General features: G+C 35.3%; 1 long non-coding RNA gene across 9 annotated transcripts in view; it reads right to left on the bottom strand.

The window, feature by feature from the left end:
• The window catches only part of LOC107979269, a 73,861-nt gene extending 54,365 nt beyond the window's left edge, over positions 1-19,496 (bottom strand). For 4 of the 9 annotated variants that reach the window (XR_004769930.1, XR_004769932.1, XR_004769927.1 and 1 more), the window contains exons 1-3: positions 9,030-19,496; positions 5,341-6,155; positions 4,790-4,878 (exon numbers count right to left, since the gene is read on the bottom strand). This is a non-coding gene — a long non-coding RNA (uncharacterized LOC107979269). Of the gene's footprint in view, positions 1-4,789; positions 4,879-5,340; positions 6,156-7,366; positions 7,494-9,029 lie in introns of all 9 variants that reach the window. The other 5 variants (XR_004769928.1, XR_004769931.1, XR_004769933.1 and 2 more) reach the window with 4 other exon arrangements.
• Between the last annotated feature and the right edge of the window lie 607 nt (positions 19,497-20,103).

The following is a 20,103-nucleotide window of genomic DNA, read 5'->3' as shown; positions in this document are numbered from 1 at the left end:
TGGAGAGCAGAACTTTTAACACATAGGGGGTTATATGTGTTATAACATGTAACATATGTGTTATAACATATAACATCTAGCTATAAACATAGGGGGTGCTTTAGTAATATGAAGTTATGCAGAGTAAACTTCTGAGTTCTTCTCATCTTTCTTTTTTTTTTTTTTGGCTCCAACCTTAATGTTAAAATCCTGATTCACACACTTGTCCTATCTTGTGTGTAGGGACACTGTTTGGAGCTGTCTTTCCTACACTCATCTCTTTGTAATCACAGACCACTGTTAGGAGGTAGAATTCTATCTCAACTTCAGGTAACACCTTTTAATAATTTCTTTGTCTGCTCACGAGGGCATACAATTTCTCAGTAAACCTTGGTGTCATCTAACTTTAACCATGACAATGTAAAATGCAAGGAAAAATCAAAGAATGCATGTTATAAAGCCAGTGACTTGGATGGACATAAAGCTATATATAGAATTGTCCTTCAAATGGTGTATACATACTTCCATCTAATGTTTGATTTTTCTCTCAGCCAGAAGAGTCTCAGTACCAAATAGCTCCAACTGAGTCCCATATAGATCTAGCTCCTCATACATTCTGCACCATCCTGCAAAATAAATTTGTAGGCACACAAAATGTGCTTCTTCAGATCGATGCTGAATGTCATGTTATAGAGTACACCATAAGAGATGATGCCCTCTCAGCACAGTGGGAAGAGTTCTTCTGATTTTCAAATGGCAATATAACTTTCAAATCTCAAGTAAGTTTTAGGGAAAATTACAAACATGTTATATAATGACCAAGAGTAAAAGAAAAAATCAATATGTATCTAATTAGTAATGGTATTTCCTTTACTACAAGAAATGCACTTAGCAACTTTCTACTATTTCCTTTATTTAGAAATATTGGTGCTATCTATTCTCTATCTTTCAATTTTTTATCTATCTATCTATCTATCTATAATCTCTCTATCATCTATCTATCTATTATATAAGTATACTAAGGCTTTAAACAGAGCTCAGAAACATATGCTTTTACTTTTACATTAACTCCAATGTACTGGATACAGCTAAGTTCTGACACATGTGTGATATCCTTGCTAAATCTGTGAGCTTTCATATCTCTTGTTCTTTTTATCATTTTGGTCATACCCAGAGGCACAAAAGCATAGTGTTAATAGACTAGTACCATGAAGCACCAAATTAAAAGACAAAATATTTATTATTTACACAATGGTTCTGCCAGTCTCTATATAGATCTTTCCTATTACAATTAAAGCCTGCTGATGTTAATTTTTTAATGTTTTCATTGTACCAGAACTAAATTCATGAATAAATGATATCTTGTCATCCAACTACAGAATTTATGGTTGTTTGGGGCATGGTTTCAGAGTTGATTGCTTCTAAAGAGTTATTAGCAATATAGTGTATATTGTGAGGTTTAAAATGTGGTCTCCATTGACTTTCTTCTCCTTAAAGTAGTGAGAATTTTGAGAACATTGACTGGGGTATAGAAGCTGAAAACTTGATTGATGATCCAAACTAATTATCCTCCATAGCACTACTTTTGTTAATGAGATGTTTACAGCAGATTTCTAAGAGTTTGTCTCAGAGAGAAAAGAAAATACAATCTATTAATGAGGGGTTCTATCAAATGTTTCCCTTATCAATTGTTAGTAAATCATAGCAACTAAAACACTGGCTTGCTCATCAGATTTTGAATGCATCAATATGCCCAGTGGTGCCTGAAGGACTCTGTGAATCACCTCTGAGCATAATTTTGGTCAGAGTAATTAGCTGTTGTGTTTTGCACGGTACTGTGTTAAGGTTAGATCTTATTTTTTGGCTTATTTTTAATATTCTTTGCAAGCAGTGTGCAATCATCTATATAGTTCAAGGTACTATTTTCTTTGTTACTTAGATGCTGTAGATACTTATTATTAACCTTTAACAATGATGTTTTAAAATAGCAAAGTGTACTCTTTTTACCTCTCTCTCTCTTTTTGAGTGTGTATCTCTCTGTCTGTCTGTCTGTGTCTGTGTGTGTGATGTATATCTATGCTAAAACTTGATAACATTAGCATCAATGGGTTATTGTGTAGAGGAATTTGTGGGTAGCTGAGGTCAATGTGATGGGTTTCCCACAATCAATCTGAACCTTAGTTTTTGAAAGAGTGTCTTTCACTGAACCCAAAAGTCATTGATTCTGCAAGACTCAGCTATCCATAGAGCTCCAGAGAGCCACTTTTGTCTCTTTCCCCAGAGGATTACCAGCATTTACCACCATGCCTAGGTTTGGTTTTGTTTCTATAGTTTGATTTTCCATAATTAAACATTTTTTTAAAAATTTAGAGCATAGCCTTGATACCCACAGGTATGTGTAGTTTTCTTCCTTATTAAAAACATATCTGTTTACAATAGACAGAGACTTTCATAGTAAACCACTGCTTATCAAAATGCAGTTTTTATAGAAGAGACTCCTAACTGATATCCTACAGTAAAGTCCTGCACCTAAGGTTCAGGGCTTATTTCAGAAGAGTGTTCAGAAAGATTGTAAAAGAATTGGAACAGGATGTTTATTTTGAAATAACTTCTGGGAATGTTGAAGCTGCACTTATGCCCAGATTTTTTACTTTTATTTTTTGTGTAGGCATTAGAAACTCAAACTCAGGCACCCAGGCATGCAATCAAACCCCGTAGAAGTGAACCATCTCCTAACATCCACCGTAGACACATAATATTTGCTATATTTCTTCTCTTACTGATATACTCCCTGAAGACTCTTGTATTGATTACTCTCAACTTCAGAAGGAGGTTAAATTTTAAGGATCATACTTCATGAACTGATAAAGAACTATGTATCCTTATATGTATATGTTATACAAATGTAAGACATAGATAAGAACAGGTTATATTTAAATAGATGTTAATTATTCAAAGTCATTATTTTTCTCCTCATTGAGCTTTTAAGATGCTGATGTTCCCATTATAAAGATGAGTAAACAAAACATGAATGGATTTAAGGGTTTGCTTAAGAGTATAGTTCTTAATATTTTCTGGCTCAAATAATTTTGAAAACTCAACATCTCTCTTGCATGAAAATCTATACAAAAAAGGTATAGACATTATTTATATACAAATAAATGTTGATAATTTCTACCACAGGGAATAAGTCTCTGCCTTGTAAGGTTTGAATATAGTCAATCTGTTTTTCAAACTTGACTTTGAAATGTTTCATCTTACTATGTAGTGTTCTCTGTTACCCATGAAACACATAGGAGAAATGTTTTTCATCCTCTCCTCTTGTGGTTTTGTTAACATTAAGTATCTTTAACATTTTCATATCTCCTATACAATATGTTCCTGAGCTATATAAAACTCTATAAATGAATTCTTTCATTTTCTCTTTTGCATTTATTCACTAAAGTTACATTTTCTGTGCTATTCTTGTAGTTCCTATGGGAGGCAGAGAAAACATATGCTGATATAATGGCTTCAGATTGGACAACTTCTGCTCCACACATCAAAGAATGGGAATTTAGCTTGCACTGCCCTGTTTTCCTGATGGCCACCAAAAGTCATCTAGTGTCAGGTTCCAGATGTTAGTCTTGTGTAAGGTTAACCTGCAGGACAATTGTCTATCTATCCTATGGAGTTTCATTTGTGTTTTTCTTATTTGTTTTTGAAGATTTGCAAAGCCTCCAATGAATCAAAGAGGAACAAGACTAGGACAGAACACTTTCTATGAAACAGAAGTGCTCCTTGAAAGCATACCTGTTACTAGTTACCTGCTTGCTCTGTGTTTGTGCAGTTGTTGATTTCTGTTTGCATGTAGCACTTTCAAATATAGAGCAACATTTTTCTATTTGTTTTCTCCTAAAAATACATTAGAATCTGGAGATTTTATTTTTACAGACAGAATTCATTGTGTGTGTGTATGTGTGTGTGTGTGTGTGTGTGTGTGTGTGTGTGTGTGTGTGTGTATGTCTGTGTGTGTGTGTGTGTGTGTGTAATTGTCAAAGTATAGGAGTAAAAGACAAGGATATTAAATCACAAACATTGCTCATAATTGTTTTAGAAGTTTGTATCAGAGATGCTGAAAACCTTGTATTGAGTATTTAGAAACAATCATTATAATTAATTTTGATGCAGTTTGAATATTCTACCATACCTCTTGGCAATTTTATTTGTGAGATGCACAGTACCACACTGGATGAATGTTTGTTTTATTGGAGAATTGATTCTTTGTTTTGCTCTATTTTTATCTGGAGGAAGAATAGCAAGGGAGAAGCTATCTGCTCAATACATCCCATACTCAATACTCCATTTCCTCACATGGTGAGCCACACATTACCTATCCAGTAACAGAATGTGAACTTTGTTCAGTCCCTTTGTTCTTTGTTCTGTTGATGAGGAAAAGGAGGACATTGTTTTAAGGACTTGATCTTTTCCTTCATCCTTAACTATATCTTACTTCTTACTGTTGACATATTGTGGCACTGTCAGTAAACACAAATAAATTGAACTATAAATATAACTAGACTGGAGGAAGAAATAAAGACAATTTGAAGATGGGGTGAAAGAATGACTTTGTCGATGAAAACTCTGAAGCTATAGAAAAGAATGTCATGAAGAGTGACTTTATGAATGTCTTTAGGTGCCCAGCTGAATGACATGTCTGGCGTAGAGTTATGTTTTAGGCTTTTGTTTTTCATTCATACAGCAATGTTATCCACTCCCCCTATCTCCTTCCTTCTGATCATCCTGTCATGTTTTGGCTACTGATACCTACATCCAATAGATCAGTGTTATTTGGTAATTCTGTACAGCCCGTGGAGCTGAATCCTCATCATTGATTCTCATATCTGTCACAGGAAGGACCTGCCAAACACAGCAAATGATCCGTACAGCTTTCAGTAGACTCAATTACAAGAACTGTTCATTTTAGTAAAAATGTATCAACAAAGAAAAACACTGCATACCTAGCACTGTATGTATGATAATTATCATGCAATCTAATCTGTCAAATTCCTTAAGTAGTTTTATTAAATAGTAATATTAATTTTGACATGTTTTGTTAGTGCAATAATATCAAAACCAATATTTTTTGTAATTCTTTTTGCGTTTTGCTAATAAACCATCTCCCTTAGTCTCAAAATGACTGCCTCAGCTCCAGGCATGACATTTGTATTTTAATAGTAGAAAGAATTAGACAGAAAAAAGGGGAAGCCATGCCACTCATTTATTTCTTTTAATTGAAAAACCAAAAGCCTTCCCCAAAGCCCTCAACAAACTTATGTTTTCACTGCTTCTGTTATTCCTAGTCAGTTGTCCCGTGGTTACCTGTGCCCATAGTACTTCATAAAAATAGTCTTAACTTTCTCAGCATCCATAGTGAGATGGCACTTGGAAAAGCCTCTTCAAACAGGTGACTTATGAACATAGTCAGTCCCCTTCTTTAGCTGTCAAGGAAATATTGAATTCTTGAATATGCACATATACAAAAATGATTGTAGTCTAAACTAATAAGTATCAATCCTCAGGAAAAATCATATTGGTTTCTACCTCCTGCTCAGTATTGCTCCTATGGTACCACATTCCTTGACAGCATCTGTTCTCTGAAGGATGATTTGAGTTCTTCATTTACCTAGATTACAACTTCTTTTGTAAGTTCTTAACAATCAAGGCAAACTAGTAATCAGTTAAACAACTTCTGACCTCCACAGTATAAAATATCCTACCAATCTGAACTGATCTCTGATTTTCCTTGACAAACCACCTAAAGATCTACTTAAAATTATTCTAATTGTCTTATTAACCTTTTTTGCTGCTAAAGGTCATATTTGGGATTTTGCCTTGGCAGAGCTGAAGAATGTGTCACTGTTCACATGTGATCTTTCTCAAGAGTAACCCTGAGACACATGAGAATTCCCTGTAAGCTGACTCACACGTCTGGAATGAAGGACTTTCTACGCAATACTTGAAACAGGTGGCCAGAAATCTGGCAGGCATGATGCAGGTCTGTAGGCTGGGGTGTCCACATTACTGAGCTATCAAAAGACAGGCCATGTGTCTCCATGAGAGCAACTGAGGGAGCATCTGCTGGGAAGTTTCTGAGTCCTGATGCCCTCAACTGCTTCTGGCTGAGCCTTTCGGGTCTGAGAAGAAACAATAAAACATCTCCAGTGAAAACGTATTCCTTTGTTAGCTTATGTAAGCTGCCTTGCCTTGATTGCAGTGTTCAGTAGTGAATACACTCACTGTACCTCAGACCTTGTCGTTGACATGCAAATAATGTGAAATGTTTGTTAATTTATAAAAGTCAGCTGCACCATTCAAGTCATGTGCTCTGAACTACAGCAGTGAGGTTTAGTTCAAAGGGACATAACATGAGACTTGACACTAGAGAAGTGAACCTTGTGTTTTTCCATGCCTTTTACTTGGCAAGCAAACTAACTCTGTTTGCTACTTTCAGCTTAAGAAATGATATAATTAAAGCTGAGAGAGGCAATTGAGTTACCTACATTCATTCACACATGTGGGAAAGAGTTCAATAAATTTGTCTTTCTTTTGGTATGTTGTGTCTCATGACAGATTATTTTTCAAACCTATTCCTTTAAATAGAGTTGGATAATATTACATTATAAAAGAAAGTATCATGGGACTTTTCTCTGCCTAAAATACAAATCCTTAGATCCAGACCAGAGTGACATTTTATTTATTTTAGGAGTGTATTTGCTCCTTGGCTTGTTTTTTCTCCTGGAATAACTGAATACCTAAAGCTGATTCACCTGAAACCCCACCCCAACCCAAGACTATGATGCCATATCAGTAAAATACTGTGCAAGTTTCTCCTTGACTTATAACATACCATCTAGAAACACATTTATCCTTCACTGATTATGAATTAACTAATGTAACATCTTTGCTGTCACAGCTGATGAGACTAAAATTAGTGCCACCAGGTGTGTTTTGGTAGGCACACAGGGCAGGTATGTTCTGAGCCCTTTCCATATCCTGGGTGTGCCTTCTTGCAATTAGAAGATGAAAATGTGTGCATGCTACAGAAATGCCAAGAATGTCTTAAATGGCTGGAAAGAATAGAAAACCAGGGAGTACTTTTGTCCTGTGTAGTTAGTTATTCCTTCAAAATACGAGAGTTTCCTTTGTTCTCACACTGACACTTTTTTAAAGCATTTGGTCACCATCTGATTTGGAGTTGACTTTTTTTCTCAGTGGTTTTGCAGACATATCCACTAAACCAAATATAAGGTTTATGATCAGGGGAAGTCATCTCGCTTTGTAAGTTACTCAACAAGTGTCAGATTGACATCCGATTATTTGTGATATATTATCTTCCTAAGCTTACCTTAGGAGTCACTGAGTGGTAAGTTGGCCTTTGTTCAGAATTCTTGCACACTACTGTGGTGAAGTGAGGGCATTGCTCTACTCATCTGTTTCTGCTTTCCATAGGGAATCAAGTGGGTTCCCCAAGACTAAAGAACAAGTAGCAGGAAATGTTACCAGGAAATGCTATTAAAAATGTGACTGGCTATGGTACACACTCTTGCTGACAATATCATTGCTTTGTTGGAGGAATGAAATCATTCCATAATGTTCCCATATCTATTTTCCCTCCCTTGCAATGCCCAGGGAGACAAGTGAATATGTATTTACCCAAATTGTATAAATTGTTATTATTTCATCAACACAGTTGTTCCTCTTGACATTTATAGAGTGTCCTTTAGGAGCTTTTTTAGATGCATTGCTCATAACTTTCTAGTAAATAAGAGGAGGCTTGTATGCCCTCTTCACAGGTAAGATCTTTGAAGTACAGGGTGATTAACTATGCTTCTGTGGATAATGAGGCACCTGGCTAGTGTCATCCATGTGCATGCTAAAAGATGGAAAAGATTGACACTCTTTCCTTCGGCATAGGTTTATTTACTGCCCAATATATTCCAGACACTGTTCAAAGTGTTGGAGATAGAAAGATAAATAAGACAATAAGATCCCCTACACTCATAGAGCTTAAAGATCAATAGGAGGACTCATTTTAAAAATTAAGAATGGTACATGCCTCCAAGCATTATAATAAATCACCATATAAGCTGAGGACATATCCTGTTAATGGAAGAACTGAGGAATGTGTCTGTTTACTACATGACATCCTATGCATGTCTGTGCATGTTTGTGCATAAATGTATATAAATGTTGTCTTGTTCTAGTTGCCCTTCTCTTATGAAGCTATCGAGGAAACTGTACATGTTAGGGACAAAATATTTGGATTCTAATGTGGTGATTTCTGGTTAAGCTGCTGCAGCTCTTGACGCCAAACAAAAATAAACTACAGCTGATTCATTAGGTGGCACATCAATACTACCAGCCACCTCACAAGGAGATGCAAACAGTGCTCGAAATTTGATTCAATGAAATAGGTCATTTCTCCTCCTATAATGCACTGATTCTGAGAAAGTTAGAGAGCCAGAGTTCAGGAACTATTTAAATGTGGTGAGGCTTAAGATATTGGGAGTTTACTAAGAAATAGTGATAGAAATTGTATTTAGAAAAGGGGAAAAGGCTCACCTGTCACCAAGTGACTATTCTTCAAGGGGTGACTAAAATACCTATATGTAAGCATCAGCTTTTATGTACCTTAATAAATAAAGTACAGTTATTAGTCACTGGGAAAATGGCTTTGAAAATGGAATCCTTAAGATGCTAATCCTTCATCCTGAATCATGTTACTAGACAAAGAAAACAATTGCTGAACAGGCTTCACTGAAGCCTGGAATGAATGAAATGGGATAAATGTAGAGAATACATAAACTTTAGTGATGATGACTCAGTAGAAGACACTGATGTACAATTTGAAGGTCACTGATAAATGACTCAGTGCTTTAGGATGCAAACGAAAGGCAAGAGCTAATTCATGCAGAGTCAGCAGACAACCAGCCTCAGCCAGGAACAAAGGATCCTATACTCCAGAGTTCACCCCAAAGCTTGGTACAGAAGTCACATTGGAATGTTACCTGATCCTCAAATGATGCAGCTGTGCCCTCTCCTAGTCCCTGATCAGAGCCATGAATTGTCGCTGTTTGTCATCACTGTGCTTTTATTTCCCCGTGTTCAGAGTCAACATAATTCTTGTCAGAGATTTCTGGTTAATAGAGTAGTATGGATGCTAGAAAAACAAAAGAAGGCAATGATGGAATTCTGTTGGCTTCTATAGGGAGAGAAATCATCCTGTCTTGACTATAATATATATAAAGGAAGTATATGCATCAAACAAAAGAAGTAGAACCAAGCCACTGGCCAGAAAGGAAAACACCATAGATATCTACTGCAAGGAAGATATGCCCATTATAATTACTGAGGTCTCAAATGTGCTTCTTTCCTATATATGGAATATAGGTAGGCAAGCCATCCTTTCAAAATAGGAAGAGAATAACCATTTAATGTGTCCATTGACTCTTGTGGAAGCATGCTTGTCTTAAAGTATTGGAAAAATAGCAGCACTAGCATCTGGACTTGTTTGATACATGCCAGTCACTGGGAATTGTAAAATTTGCTTAATTTTAAATCAGTCCTTTTTGTATCAGTGAGTGTTGTTGGCATGAGGTAACAATAACCACATTCCTAACCTGGCCCCTATTTTTATAGAGTGTGCATTGGACAATGTAGATGCTAAACAGGTGGAGAACCACACAGAGTGAGAATCAATAATCTTATTTTGGATATACTAAATTTGAAATGACTATTAAGCAACCACATAGAAATGTCAGAGGATAGGAGTGAACTGGAAATGCAATTTTGATTTTTATAAGAATATTATGTGGTATTTAAAGCCATAAAATGGGATGAGGTCATCCAAATTGTAATCACAATTTTAGAAAAAAAAAATAGGGTCTGGGAGTGAATCCTGGACTACATGAGTAGTTAGGGCTATGTTGTAAGGAAAATTATTGAAGTAAATTGAAAATGGGACTTCCACATTTTATAAAGCTGCAGGAGAAAAATGTAGAAATGTAGTGAGAAAGAGACCCGCCTTATCTGGGTAGATGACTGACATCAGAAATGTGCTTGCAGTACAGTGATCATCTTAACAAGCAAGTTGGAGGTGATTGGGCTAACAATAATTGCAGTAAACAGATCAAGTCCACTCAATTCTCTCAGAACATGCTGTTAACTCATTCATGCTGTGTGTTATTCGATTATCATTGTTACCAGTTGGTGATTAAAGACCACACTTAGTTGGTTGAAAGTAACCCAAAACACTTACTCTGATTCAGATGAAGAAAGAGGTGAAGTATCAGACCGGAGTCAGAGTTATTGCTTTCAAGAATTCTTAGACAATAGGGAAATAAACAAAATACCAGCAGATATGCAATAGGCCATGAATCCTATTTAATTGAGTACATTGCTCATCATTACATCTCTGCATACATTTTTATCTTCAGTTCCTAATTCAGCAACTATCATTTGACAATTACTCTTTCACATTTGCTCTTTTACAGCATCTATATATTATAACTACAGTTATTAAATCATATATTTTTGAAAGTCCTGTTCATATCACCTACTGCTAGAAATTTATGCTTTCTCCTTATTATTTACTAAATTGAAACTCCTAGTATATAACTCACAGCCTTGCATGGTTTATCCAATGCCATTTCTTAATAGTCTTGTATTCTGATGTGTGTAAAATATTGAATAATCCGACATGTTTATTTTAATTATATTTTATAAACCAACATGATAATTTTAATCATCACAGTGCTGTTTCTCATCTCTTCTGACTGAACTCTGTGTTTGTGTACGATTTTAAGCAAACCTTTCACAATTGTGTTTTGGGAAAATCAATATATCATATTTCATAATGTTTGTGAAAATTTTCTTCTTACGCTATGTGCATGTGGAAGAGAATGATAAAGAAATAGCAAGAGAATGAGAGAGTGGAAAAGAGATTAATTCTCAAAAACCTAAGTTGCTTTTGTATTATTTAGAAAACAAAGACTCCTAGAAGATCAAGAATGTGAGAAGTCAGCCTGAGCTACATAGTAGGATCATACCTTAAAATAAATAAGCAGAAAATACAAGTTAAAGTCTCCTTCTTTGACCCTCCTGCATTCTGTATCTCATCATAATTACCACCACTAATAACAGAAAGCTGACATTTCTTGGTCATATCCTCCTTTGCAGTTTGTAAAATCCTTTTTACAAATTTATTCATAAAATCATTTATTTCTAATATGAAATGTGACCTCATCTCATTTTCTACATCAATCAATAAATCAACTTCAGCCCATCTTTTTGTGCAGTTTTACAGGCTTCTAAAACACATGTAATGTAGGGCCCATCCTCAATCAATGCGGTTTATCAAGGAATATTTTCCAAAGGAAAGATTAACAGACAACTGGAAAGGTTTTCCTCCTGGAGCTGAAACTCAGTTTGGAGCATTGCCCAGTCTGCATATGTCCCTGGGTTCCATCTCCAGCATGCTCATGCCAACATATAAAGTGTCTTTTGGTTGTCATTGTTTTCTTTAAACAATGTTCTTGCCCTCTTAGCAGGTAGATGACCACCAACATGTAGACACAGAATCATACTTAGGTGTTCTGTGTGATCAAGAAAAACTCTTGAAGAATTTAAGTATTGAATTATTATGTGGGACTGACTGAATTTGGTAGTGTCTGATTCAGGTTAAAGACTCTAGTTTATAGCTAATAAACTATACATTACTAATGTAGATAAAAGTTTATTTTAAATTTGTCAAAATGCTTCTGGATATGTCTATTTATTATACACATAGCAAAATGGAAAATAAAAATTAACTTAAAAAGAAAAAAATATGGTGGAGAGCTCTTAGGAATTGACTAAATTCCTAAATTCCCTAAAATTTCACTGTTAGGGAAATTTTTACCTGAGTATTGGTAAATGCTTGAGGTTTGCAATTGCTTCTATCTCTCTATCAATTCATTGAAATGAAGAAAGTCACAAACCTCAGGCTTTGGTACGAATAGGTGTATAGTGCACAGTTATCCCAACGCTTTTGGCAGGAGCTATTTTCTTCCCCAAGATCTGTTGGCTTCCGTGGTGCCTGTCAGGTATCCCTCATGTGCCCTTACTGCCTCTTCAGACAGACACTGGCTAGTAATCCACATATGATTTGGTAGCACTTAGGTATTCAATAAATTTTCCTGTATGTGAATTGATTGGAATCGGGAAGTTTCTCTGAACCTCCTGGTATCGACTCTCATCTTTTTTCCATTCTAGAAATAGCTAAATCTTTTATGTTCCCCAGAGAGCAAAATATATATCTGATGTTTCAGAATACTTGTTTCTGCTCTGACTTCGATATTGAAGAATAGAAACTAAAACAAATGAAAATGAACCTAATCTATAAAGATGAAATGGTGAAATATCTCTGTTTCAATGAATCAACTAAAACAATGCTTGAAAGACACAGATGGTTAATCAAATAAATAAATCAAGTTATGCATTTAATGAAAGGCCATCAGAGAGAAGTAGTTCTGCAGCTGTTTAACAAGAATGAGAAATTGAACCACATGTCAAAAATAGGGATGCTTTATGCTTACACAACTGAACAACATTCTTTTAAATGTGGTCTCCTTGGGGAAGAATCTAGGGAAGGAATTAGATATTGGCCTAGACAAAGCAATACCTATGATGAAGACATAAATATTCAAGAGTGAATATAAGTGTGTTACTTAGGAACATTCTAATAAAAATCATATTAATTAAACTTAATCAATTTATAAAATGGAATATGCTTTGGCTGTTCAAATAAATAGATGAGTTACATTTCATGTTTGAATTCTACAGTTGACAAAGTGAGTGTGCTTAATGCCATCATGATTCCAGCCTTCCAGCAGCAAGCTCATGTAGGTCATTGCTGACACAAGTGGAATTTGAAGCCTACGTACAAATTTGTATATTGCCAGTTTTACTAAGACAATGTATATAACCAACAAAACAAAATTTAATTCAGCTTATTAACTAAAGACAACATCTTATTCTTCGAAGAGTATTTGAATTTATGTGAATTAAAATGCAGATTATTGTGAGCAGGGGTAAGTAAATCTATTCCATTAAGAGCCATATATTTTATAATTTTGGTTTTATGAGCTAGGTGATTTCTACTGAAGGTACACGAGCTGTGATTGTAGATCAAAACCAATCATATGCTATTTTCAGCTTCTTGGTTGTGCTTCAGTAAAAATTTTGTGTCTGAAAATAAATGATAGCTGGGCATTGATGGCAAACGCCTTTAATCCCAGCACTTGGGAGGCAGAGGCAGGCAGATCTCTGTGAGTTCAAGGCCAGTCTGGTCTCCAGAGCGAGTGCCAGGATAGGCTCCAAAGCTACACAGAGAAACCCTGTCTCAAAAAACCAAAAAAAAAAGAAAAAAGAAAAAAGAAAATAATTGATAACCTAGTGTGCCATACTTTACTAACCCATAATCTCATGACAGTGTGAAGACAGTTCTCAAAAACAAACTCACTATAGGAAATTGCCCAACACAACCTAACTACAAAGGCCATCCTGAACAAGTGAGCTGAATCAATCTCAGCCAAGGAAAGATGGAATGAACATGGCCTATTGCATAAAATTAGACTCCCCTCATCTCCACTTCAATTCCCTACTATACATGTCATCTTTAGCTTTTATTTATGAAGCAATTTGACATTTTCCACTGATATCTGATGGGGAAGGTAATGAAGATTATGCACTCAGAAATTTTCTTAAAGAATTTGCTTTAAATATTGCTTGAAAAATTGTCTTAACATTCACAATTTCAAAAATCGCATTACTTAAAGCTGGAACAAACTGCCTATACCATCTTTTCCTAAGCCACATGGAGTGGATTCTAATGTGTTAGGAGCTATGAAGATATTTTTGAGAAATTCCATGTTGAATAAATTGAATTAACTTCATTACAGAATATTCACAGGCTTTCATGCTAAAAAGGGTGGGGAAGTATATTCTGCACAGTTTCCTAAATGTTACCTAACGAGGAAATTTCTCCACATACACAGTTCTTACCATATTGCAGAGTATGGTTTTTGGTAATAACATTTGAGAAAGCAGTACTCTGTAATCTAGATAAAAGTTTATACATTTCAATAAATGGACTCCATAGTGAAGGTATTTATCAAAGAAACTACAATGAAATGTCAAGAGCTATCAATCCTTAATTTTTTATTCATTGTGAAAAAATAATGAATTTTTTATTCATTTATTCATAAAATTTTATTCATTTATTATTTTTGTTTCATTGGTTTAATAATTATTAAAGGTTTATCATATGAAAGATAGAACTTTATTTTTCCTCTGGGGAAAAAGGTGGGGTTGCTCACATTCTGTTTCATATCTGTACAAACATCTTTTGGGGAATTAATAAGAAGAGAAACTTTTATTTCCAAAAGGCACCATTCACTGCATGAAGAGCCACCGTGAGTGAACTGGAATAATATTTGGCCATCACTGGAATGAGATTAAACTCTGATAAAAGATCTTTATGCTCTGGGCTCAGAGATCCTGCAATGGAGTTGTGATGGGTATTGGAAACTAGTACTTCTGCATTGGTATGATTGCAAAGTTTTCTGGTGGTTATTTAAACAGACACTAGGAAGGTGAATTATATTTGGGCAATCGTGTGTATATCTAAGGGCACAAATCTCTTTTACCTGGTCTCAGCAAAACACTAGAAAACACAAAGGAGTATTTCAACTAAATAACTGTTGTAAATTCAGCATCAGGTGCTCAGTGCTGCTGTCCTAGGGGTGTCCTATGATATTGGTACCAAAAGCAGCACAAATCATAAGTGTGGTGAGATAAATAACTACGTTTCTTCTACATTCTTTATACTGATACTTCAACACACAACACACACACACACACACACACACACACACACACACACACACACATATAAACAGGCACATGTGCACACATGCATAAAGGAGATTAATTCTTTTTCATTTGTTCTTCAATTATTGTGGTTTGTTTTAGAAATTCAGTTATTGTTTCCTTTCCCATATGACTGAGCTGATGAGTAGTATTTAAATGAGTATTTCAAACATTTAACATTTAGATTTTGTTGATAGACCTTGATGGCAGTGGAAAAGGCTTTCCTGCCCAAACCTCTAATTTCCTCATGATAGAAAGAACAATTGCTAAATAAAGATGAAGGTTGTATTGGCTCTTTCCCTTGGTAAATACTTAGAATTCCCTTAATCACTATTATTAGTACCAGTGCTAAATGCAAATGGTCAAAATCAGAACACTTATTTCCAATGCTTTTTCCGTCCATTCCTCTTGTAACCTTGGCATTTGCTGCCATCATATACTTTCTTTACAGGGTATGTGTGGCTACACAAAAATGGTGAAATGCGAACAGCTATCTAGGAAAGGAGTTGAATGAATTGGTGGAATTAGTAACTGGAATACAAAAGAGAATTGTGAAAATAAAACCAATGACTTATTCTTAGCAAGCCAAGATAATTAAATAGTAGCTCTGGTGTCATTTAATTATTTTTCCCAAATAGTGCTATCATTATATATGACCGTGAAATAATGTTGCTAAATTTACCTGGCAAAGTAGCAAAATATGAATTGAAACCTATTTATTCAATTGCCAAAAAATTGCCATTACTGTGGCTTGGAAGCCATTTGAAACACACCTAATAGAACAAAGCACACTGCAAATTAATGTACAAGGGAATGAGTGGATTCTTTACTCCAAGTCTTTTGTCTTAAGGAAAGCTTTAGGAATGGAAGCCAAATAATTGTCCTTAAGACCATGAAATGAATCAAAACAACTGAAAATGGAGTTCAAGATTACAACAAAAAAGGTTTTCTTCTCTCTGAATTTTTCTCTGTTTGTGCCATGCAGGCAGACTCCTAGTATATGTCATAGAGTCCCTTAGGTTGTCTTCTTGCTATAACTTTGACATAACTATTCTCTTTTGTCTGGTTTCATCATTTCAGACTCCTCTTTACACCCAGTTCCTGAGATGGCTCCTTGCATCCTCTTTCCTACTGGTTAGAAGTGAATGTGTGCTGTGATTTGTAAACAAAGACCTGCTACTTAGTGATTCATTAACAAAAGTCCTTTCTAAAAGTCTCCCTTGAAGTATGGTAATATGTTAGCTTAACTACAAACTGCTTCTTTCTTGAGAAATGTCATTCTGAGGAAATATTAATTGAAAGTGAACGCCTGCTAGATAATATATTCCAATTTACACATACTTGAATATATTCAAGTGCTCTATTTCTCTTTCAATAGTCGGTAATAATGGTAGTAGACCAGATGTTTTAAGTTTATCAAAGAAGCATAACTCACAAAAGTACTTATAACTATTTCTGAGTTAGAAGATCTTGTCCCCAGTTGAAAATAGGAATATATATATATATATATATATATATATATATATATATCCTGCTCTAAAGAAAGTTTGAAAGTTTATAGGTGTTTTCCCTAAATAAGATTAGCCCTTTATTCTGATTATTCAATTGAAATAATGTCTGAAAGTTGTAATATATATGTATATTATATTATATTAAAACATAATATGTCTTCAAGTTGTTATATATTATATTAAAGTATAACATATTCTTAGAGTTGTAATATATTAAACATAATGTATTTTTTAAAGTTGTAATATATATACATAATATATATATATATATATATATATATATATATATATATATTCTTCTAATAATGGACAGGATCTGGAGATCACTTACTCCTTCTGGAGTGGAATTTTAGCTTTATTACTCTTGATATAGGATACAGGCATGTAACTACATCTTCTGTGAATTCTTGATTGCTTTGGCCAGGTCATTGTCTAAAGATAGCATTTCACATCAAACTTCTACATCCCTGGCACTTAGATTCTTTCCATCTCCTCATCCATTATGTTCTCTGAGCCTTGTTGGTGGTAAGGTTACTGCTGATGAACCATGTAGGGATAAACACTCAATATCTTATTAGCACTTGGACAAATTTTAAATATTTTCATCAACATCTGTCTGCTGCAGAAAGAATTTTCTCTGACCAAGTTTGAGAGCCGCCAGGGTTTGGGATATAAGCATAAATGTTATTCAAGGTAGTATTTCTCTGTCACTTTAGAGTAAGTCCTGGAACTCATTCTGTAGACCAGGATGGCCTCAACCTCACAGAGATCCACCTGTCTATGTCTCCAAAGTACTGGGATTAATGGTGTGCACCACTCAGCTAAGCATAAAAATTGCAAACCAACTCAACAGCTTGAGCATTTAGCAAAATAACAATTGCCAGTGCTACTCTGGGACCTATGACTTTGACAGCCATGGATTTTAACAAGAATTACATACTAGACATGGAATTCTCACCTGTGTAACAATCCTCAAACTCAATAAGAAAGCAGTTAGTTAACCTAAAAGAGTCATGGCATTATTATATTGTTAGGGAAATTTTTTTTCTAAAAGGTCAGTATAGTAGCTTACAGGGTCCAACACTCAGTAAAATCAGTGATGTATTTTCTCCCCAATAGCATGAATATCATCTTTCACCACTATTAAATCTAGACCAACAGTAATGGAGGAAGGTTCCAGTTAGTTTGAGATTGATTTCTCTATATTCTGCAGCCACATATTTGCTATCTTCATTAATATAGGCACATCATGTGTTTATGATTGGAAAGAAAAATAGCAGTAAGTGATATTGTGTTTTAGTTTGGAGACCTCTGGAGTCTCCCTAACTAACTCATATAGGTGTGTTACACATCTTGTAGTACAATTTTCATTTTGTGTTCCATGCCATCTAGGACTGACTTTGTCAATTCACATATATTATTTCTGTCTGAATTCTCTTTGGTGTTTGCTTATTTATTTGTTAAGCTGTATTTTGAAATTAGCTAAGTGCTACTTGGATTCCATATGGCTTTATTATACATCATTAGTTTTGGTTAACCCATCTACTAACCCTTTCTCCCCCTCATTGTCTGGACCCCACACCCACTCAATTCTTTAACTTTCGGTAGTACAACATCTTTGTCGTCCTACTATCATTCCACTTAATTGTTTTTAAATTGTTTATGGTAAAGTATACTTTCATACATCTTTTCATAACTGGTTTGCTCTTCACATCACCTCCTGGGTCTCCCCATAATTCCAAGCTCCTCTGTGATTGAAATTTTTTATTGCCCTAAACATCACTATTCTCATTTAACTATAATCTACAACCCCCATCCTTATGTCCTCCCTCAAAATGCCCCTTTTTCCTTTTCTAGATTCTATTTTTGACCCCAATTAAATACATAAAACAAAATATTGGAAGCTAGTATGAGAGAACATATGATAGAAATTATATGGTATTGGTCTTTCTAAGCTTGAGTTACCACAATCAATGATTCAATATATTTTCCAGTTCCATCCATTTACCTGATACCTTGTTTTTTATTTATACCTGAGTATTAATCTATTGTGCACCTATACCATATTTTGTTATCTATTCATCTGTTTGTGAATATTGATTCCTTTTCATAGTTTTTATTACTTGATGAGCAATGAACATCAATGTGCAAGTATCAGTGTGTTAAGATAGCAAGTATGCGGGTTAGATGCTCAGGAGAGATGTTGGTGTATCAATGATAAGGAGAAAACATACTGTGCTATTTCAGATGCTACAACAATTTATAATGGTTGGTCTCCGAGAAATGTGGCCCATGACTCATGATTCAGCACCCCCCGAGAGGTACTGAAAGGCACCTTCGGCACTGCCTCATGTATTCAGTCCATGTTACTCTGTTTTTCAGCATGAGCTATGGTCTTGAGGTCTAAGCCCCAATATTACTCAATACAATCATTTGACCCCAATTTCTTCTATATGACTTTGCTTACAATTTAGCCCTCAAATAAAATCTTTTTCCCATTGTTGGTGTGTGTGTGTGGCAAGTGTTCTAAATAAGGACTATAACTTCAGCAATTTAAACTCTTCTACACAACTCAGAAATCATGCATCATGCTTCTTCTTGGATTTTAGCCTCTCAGAACAAAAGGCAACCAGATTTTGAATCAGAAGACTTGATAAGAGGATCAATTCATACAATGTAGGAAGCCCTAAAGCATTCCCTGACTCCATTGTTCTCTAAGTTTTGTGTCATATTTTAAAATTCTACATGGGGAAATTTTGATTTATAGACATATATATATATATATATGTGTGTGTGTGTGTGTGTGTGTGTGTGTGTGTGTGTGTGTGTAGAAAAGATATATTTTGAGGACACTGTAGATATATTTGGTAAAATCTGTGAATAAATCAAATATGCCATATCTCTGCACTCCAGCAATCACAGGGAAAGGGAAGACTTGAGAGTATATGGAACCTGGGTAGTGGCCCATGGAAACAATGGTGAACCATTTTTACTTATGAAGCCATACTGATGACAATTCTGTCTCTGTCTGTCTGTCTGTCTGTCTGTCTGTCTCTCTCTCTCTGTCTCTCTCTCTCTCTCTTTGTGTGTGTGTGTGTGTGTGTGTGTGTGTGTTGATGTTTCAAGGAAGGTGAAGGTAATCTTAATGGTTTTGACAAACCTATATAGCAATGGAAAATTGGAGAGTAGTATTGACTAAGGGTGAAGGGTGTTAGGGATCCATATACTTTTGTTACGATAAATCTTTCTGCCAAAAGCCGCTGAGCCCCACCGCCACGTGTAAGCTTTATGGCAGCCGCCTGCCCAAGTTAGGCCCAAATGAATACACAGAGAGACTTGTATTAGTTACAATGCTGCTTGGCCAATGACTAGGATTCTCATCTGTTAGCTCAGTATCAATCATCATACATCTATATATTTTATAAGACTTATCTTATCGGACGCCTTATTGGCGCCCCTCCTAGCTGGTGGATCACATCTTGCCGCTGGAGCAGGAGCCGAGGGGAAAGAGAGCAACACTTCCTTTTTCCTCTTCTTAAATATGAGTCTCCTTGCTATGTCACTTCCTGTCTGGAACACCACTTCTCTACTACATTTCCCAGAATCCTCTTTGACTCCTAGTCCAGCCTAACCTGCTGTCTCATTGGCCAAGCAAGTACTT

Source organism: Cricetulus griseus, chromosome 4 (genome assembly GCF_003668045.3).
Source record: "Cricetulus griseus strain 17A/GY chromosome 4, alternate assembly CriGri-PICRH-1.0, whole genome shotgun sequence".
NCBI lineage: Eukaryota > Metazoa > Chordata > Mammalia > Rodentia > Cricetidae > Cricetulus > Cricetulus griseus.
The sequence above is the reverse complement of the archived record's forward strand: the minus strand, read 5'-3'. Positions and strand labels throughout refer to the sequence as shown.